Source organism: Palaemon carinicauda, chromosome 32 (genome assembly GCF_036898095.1).
Source record: "Palaemon carinicauda isolate YSFRI2023 chromosome 32, ASM3689809v2, whole genome shotgun sequence".
Taxonomy (NCBI): Eukaryota; Metazoa; Arthropoda; class Malacostraca; order Decapoda; family Palaemonidae; genus Palaemon; species Palaemon carinicauda.
Window position 1 is genome coordinate 840,261 of NC_090756.1, and position 6,171 is coordinate 846,431.

The following is a 6,171-nucleotide window of genomic DNA, read 5'->3' on the forward strand; positions in this document are numbered from 1 at the left end:
TATATATATATATATATATATATATAATGTATATATATACACATATATATAACATATAAAAATATATATATATAAATATATATATATATATATATATATATATATATATATATATATATATATATATATATATATACACACACCATATACACATTTATATATAAATATATGTACTTATATATATATATATATATATATATATATATATATATACATACACACAATTGTATTTAAATATAAATGTATATATATATATATATATATATATATATATATATATATATATATATATATATATATTTATATATATATATATATGTGTGTGTGTGTGTGTATATATATAAGTATCATTTACACACATATACATATATATATATATATATATATATATATATATATATATATATATATATATATATACATACACATACGTCTATGCATATATATACACAGTATATATACTCACACTTAGACTACAACATAGTACTCATGATCATCTAACAAATACCTAGTTTATGCTTTTCTTAGTTCAAGGGAGTCATATTGATTATTGACGAGCCTATAGTCGTTAATATACCTTGAATTCATATATAAGCATTTCTTATATCTACACAGAACCCATCGTGTGATTAGGAAATAAATATTTAACTTTAATCTTTTACTAAATTAATAATAATTTTTAAATATTTTCCTTTTTTTATGCTTAAATGATCTGCCATCGTCAAAGAGGAAGAGTAGGCCTAATAAAATCTTATACTTCCATTTCACAGAAAATATCAAAGTAAGATTTCTTAGGCCTATATGAACATATAAATATAATTAAAATATATAGTAAAAGTACGGTTAACTAACTTTTTACATTCTTAATTTTGATTCGAAAGCCTATAATTATAATAGAACAAATTTATAGGCCTAGAGGAACTAAAACAAATTTTTAGGCCTAAACGTAGGCTACTTTTCAAAACATTGGAATGTGATTCGCGAAGAGCATTTACCCAGACAATTATAACTTCTGGCGTTCATAACAATATTTGCCTTTCATTGAAAGGCATCCGAAATTATGTCTTGCCAAGGGGGTGGGGGGGGGGGGCGCAGAGAAGTTAAACTTGCTTAAGTTAAATAGTAAATTCCTTGTTGTACTTTGGAACGCTGCGCTTATGAAGTTTATTGAAATAGACTTTGTTGTGAGAGAGAGAGAGAGAGAGAGAGAGAGAGAGAGAGAGAGAGAGAGAGAGAGAGAGAGAGAGTTGCGTATATGAGATTTTCATGATTGGTCGATTTATGTCAAATTAATTATTATGATTATTATTATTATTTTTATTATATTTATATATATATATATATATATATATATATATATATATATATATATATATATATATATATATATATATATATATATATCCCGTACATTTTATTGCGTATCAGTATAATTGAAAATATCATCAAATACTTTTCCATATTATTATTATTATTATTATTATTGTTATTATTATTATTAGCTAAGCTACAACCCTAGTTGGAAAAGCAGGATGCTATAAGCCCAAGGGCTCCAACAGGGAAAAATATCCTAGTGAGGAAAGGAAATAAGGAAATAAATAAATTATATAAGGGGTATTTACCACCACGTTCATATAGATCACAAATATGTCGTAAAATTATCACGAAACATAAAAACAACAACAACAAAAAGAAAAAAAAAGTTAAATTTCATGTAAGGAGAAAGTAGAATCAGAGAGGACAAACATAATTAAAAAGCCGTTTAGAATCTCGTGACGTCACAAGAGGAGTCGTCGTAGTAAGGAGGTCAAGTTCATGAATGAAACAATGAACCATTCATCCTCTATTATCGTATTTACCGGCGAAGAATTGTCAGCGCTCATGATGTAATGAACGCATCCATTAGTGTTACTTCCATCAACGAAGTTGGGAGGAGGTTATGTTTTCGCCGCTGTTTGTCTGTTTATGGACAGCCTCCTGACCACAATTTTACTCATAGCGCAGTGCAACTTTGAAAGTCCTTGGTCAAAGGTTAAGGTCAAGGTGGCGCAAAAGGTCGACCGGATTAACCCTAACCTTAAACCTAAGTTGGCACATGGTTGTCACACAGACTTCAAATACGCCTACGATCTAAATTGATTATGGGAAAGACAATCTGGTGTCGAGAAAGTGTCCGTGGTGGAGGTCTGCACTCAGAGTGATTATCAAGTTTCAAATGTTATGTTGAAGAGCATATCGAAGGCAATCCTATGCCACCGATGACCACCGTAATAAAATTCTATTTTCTTTACTACCCTTAGAAAATGTCATTTCTTTTACAGCTATGCTAAAGGCCACTTCCTTTGCCACCCTTACCTAGTGTCACTTCATTTAACATCCTTACCAAATGTCACCTCATTTATAACCCATTTTTACCTCCGCCAAGCGGCGGAGGTTATGTTTTCGGTTCGGTTTGTTTGTTTGTTTGTTTGTTTGTTTCTCTGTTTGTCTGTCTGTCTGTGGACAACGTAGAGGCCACATTTCTACACGGAATCACTTCAAACTTGGCCAAGTAGTTCCCCAATGTGTATGGAAGAACTGATTAAATTTTGGTCAAGGTCACCCCAAGGTCAAGGTCACAGGGGTCACTGGTGTCACTATGACATAAGTGGCCATATCAAGAGACAGAAATAAAGCACTGACTTTTGCATAAGCCAACAGGGAAGTCCTAGTCCAGGCGCAACCCATGGGTGATGTTCAAATTTATAAAGGTCAAAGGTCAAGGTCATATTGGTGCATTATATCAATGTCATATTAAGTATCAGTGGCAAATGAACAAAGATCACTTGAAGGTCAAAAGTCAAGCAGGTCACTTGAAGGTCAAGGTCACGTGAAGGTCAAGGTCACGTGAAGGTCAAGGTCACCTGAAGGTCACGTGAAGGTCAAGGTCATGTGAAGGTCAAAGTCACATCAATTCATGATTCTAGGACATATGGCGCTCTAGGTCACCTTGGCGGAGGTATGTCCTCTACGAGGACCATGTCCGCGTTCAGGACTTGCTCACTTGTTATTAATAATATTATTATTATTAAAATTATTATTATTATTATTATTATTATTATTATTATTTTTATTATTATTACCTCCGCCGCTTGGCGGAGGTTATGTTTTCGGTTCGGTTTGTTTGTTTGTTTGTTTGTTTGTTTCTCTGTTTGTCTGTCTGTCTGTGGACAACGTAGAGGCCACATTTCTACACGGAATCACTTCAAACTTGGCCAAGTAGTTCCCCAATGTGTATGGAAGAACTGATTAAATTTTGGTCAAGGTCACCCCAAGGTCAAGGTCACAGGGGTCACTGGTGTCACTATGACATAAGTGGCCATATCAAGAGACAGAAATAAAGCACTGACTTTTGCATAAGCCAACAGGGAAGTCCTAGTCCAGGCGCAACCCATGGGTGATGTTCAAATTTATAAAGGTCAAAGGTCAAGGTCATATTGGTGCATTATATCAATGTCATATTAAGTATCAGTGGCAAATGAACAAAGATCACTTGAAGGTTAAGCTAAATTAAAGGTCAAACGTTACTTGAAAGTCGAAGTCACATCAATTCATGATTCTAGGACATATGGCGCTCTAGGTCACCTTGGCGGAGGTATGTCCTCTACGAGGACCATGTCCGCGTTCAGGACTTGCTCACTTGTTTTATTACTGTACTTCCCTCCATTCCCATTACCAAATGTCACTTCCTTTACCACCCTTATCAAATGTCACTTCCTTTGTCACCCTTATCAAATGTCACTTCCTTTGTCACCCTTATCAAATGTCACTTCCTTTGTCACCCTTACCAAATTTTACTTCCTTTACCACCCTTATCAAATGTCACCTCCTTTACCACCCTTACCAAATGTCACTTCCTTTGTCACCCTTATCAAATGTCACCTCCTTTACCACCCTTATCAAATGTCACTTCCTTTGTCACCCTTACCAAATTTTACTTCCTTTACCACCCTTATCAAATGTCACCTCCTTTACCACCCTTATCAAATGTCACCTCCTTTGTCACCCTTACCAAATTTTACTTCCTTTACCACCCTTTCCTAATGACATTTCTTTCATCAACTTTTTCAAGTGTCACTTCCCCTATCAACTTTACCAGATATCACATCCTTTATCAACATCCTCCAATGTCAATTCATTTACTAAATATCACTTTCATTATCACCCTTACAAAATCCCACTTTTTTTTTTTTTTTTTTTTTACCAAAGTCCCCCAATGTCAATTCTTTTACCATCTTTAACTGATGTCACTTCTATTACTACTCTTGCCAAAGACACTTCCTTTATCAAATGCCACTTCCATTATCAGTCCCCCAACTGTCAATTTCTTGAACGCCCTTATCAAATGTCTCTTTCATTATCAGTCCCCCAACTGTCAATTGCTTTAACACCCTTATCAAATGTCACTTCCCATACAAATGTTTACCAAATGATACTTCCTTTATCAAAGTCCCCCAATGTCAATTCCTTTACCACCTTAATCAAATGTCGCTTCCTTTGTCAACATGATTGAATGTCACTACCCATAAAAAAACCTTACTAAATGACCCTTCCTTTATCAAAGTCCCCAATTGTCAATTCCTTTAACACCGTTATCAAAATTTCACTTCCTTTATCAACATAATAGAATATCACTTCCCATTCCAAACTTTACCAAATGACACCTCTTTTATCAAAGTCCCCCAACTGTCAATTCCTTTAACACCCTTATCAAATGTCACTTCCTTTATCAACATAATCAAATGTCACTTCCCTTCTAAAACTTTACCAAATGACACTTCCTTTATCCAAAATCCCAATATTCCGTCCTTTACGACTTCAATCAAATGTCACTTCCTTTATCAACTTTATCAAATATCACTTCCCTTACAAATCTTTACCAAATGTCACTTCCTTTATCAACTATATCAAATATCACTTCCCTTACAAATCTTTACCAAATGTCACTTCCTTTATCAACTATATCAAATATCACTTCCCTTACAAATCTTTACCAAATGTCACTTCCTTTATCAACTATATCAAATATCACTTCCCTTACAAATCTTTACCAAATGTTACTTCCTTTATCAACTATATAAAATAATCACTTCCCTTACAAATCTTTACCAAATGTCACTTCCTTTATCAACTATATCAAATATCACTTCCCTTACAAATCTTTACCAAATGTCACTTCCTTTATCAACTATATCAAATATCACTTCCATTACAAATCTTTACCAAATGTCACTTCCCATTTTGTATGTGAGCCATGTCGAATCCTACCTCTCTTCACCGTCGTGTCGTCGTCGTGTTCGGCAGGATGCTCCCCTAGGACCACCCGCTCCGACTGGGGATCAGGACTCGCTGAAGCGCGAGGTGACGGGTCGGGATTGCCCTCGGCTTTAGACGTCGCCGTCAGGAGAACCAGCAGGAGGATTTGACGGACGCGAAACGGGTGAGTTTGATAAACCTTTAAATCTATAGAGATTTATACTATAACTCTTCATTCAATCTATATAAATTCAAGAGAATTAAGAGAAGAGGTTTTGGTGGAATAGAATCCCTGTGATAGAAGTTATTAGAGAGGTCTCATCAAGCAACCGACCCCTTAATGTAAGGATAACGGTGGGAGAGAAGAAGGAATGATTTGAAGTTCTCTGGGATCCTGGCATCGAAGGTCATTGGCGTCGGTATCGTTTATTATAAAGACTAAAAAAATATGCAATCAAAACCAGAAAAGTAAAATATAAAAGTTAACCAGCTTTCAAAAGACCTGCTAACATTGTACGACACATCATGTCCAAGAATCTTGGCAAGGATGAACCTGCCATCCTCACTTCGAGCCTCAAACAGATAATCTATTTCTTTCTCTGCTATAAGTGGGGCATTCAGTCAACAAATGCCTCACTGTCAAGGGTATTAAACAGTCGTCCCAATATGCTTTGTGTTGCCCACCCAGCACAAACTCGTGTGTCATCTGAGTGTGACGAATGCGAAGACGACAAAAAGTAGTCTCCCATTTTCGGGCCATCAAATTATACCTCCAAGGGGATATAACATTCGCTATTTCTCTCATCTTATTTTAAGTTAAATTATTCCAATGCTGTTACCAATTATTATAAATAAAATCCTTAGTTGTCGGTAAAA

At 34.9% G+C, this 6,171-nt stretch overlaps 1 long non-coding RNA gene across 2 annotated transcripts in view; it reads right to left on the reverse strand.

Annotated features, from left to right (window-relative positions):
* Positions 1-5,456, reverse strand: part of LOC137625692 (uncharacterized) — a 25,857-nt gene extending 20,401 nt beyond the window's left edge. For both annotated transcript variants that reach the window (XR_011040870.1, XR_011040869.1), the window contains exon 1: positions 5,308-5,456. This is a non-coding gene — a long non-coding RNA (uncharacterized lncRNA). The remainder of the gene's footprint in view (positions 1-5,307) is intronic.
* Positions 5,457-6,171: the final 715 nt, after the last annotated feature.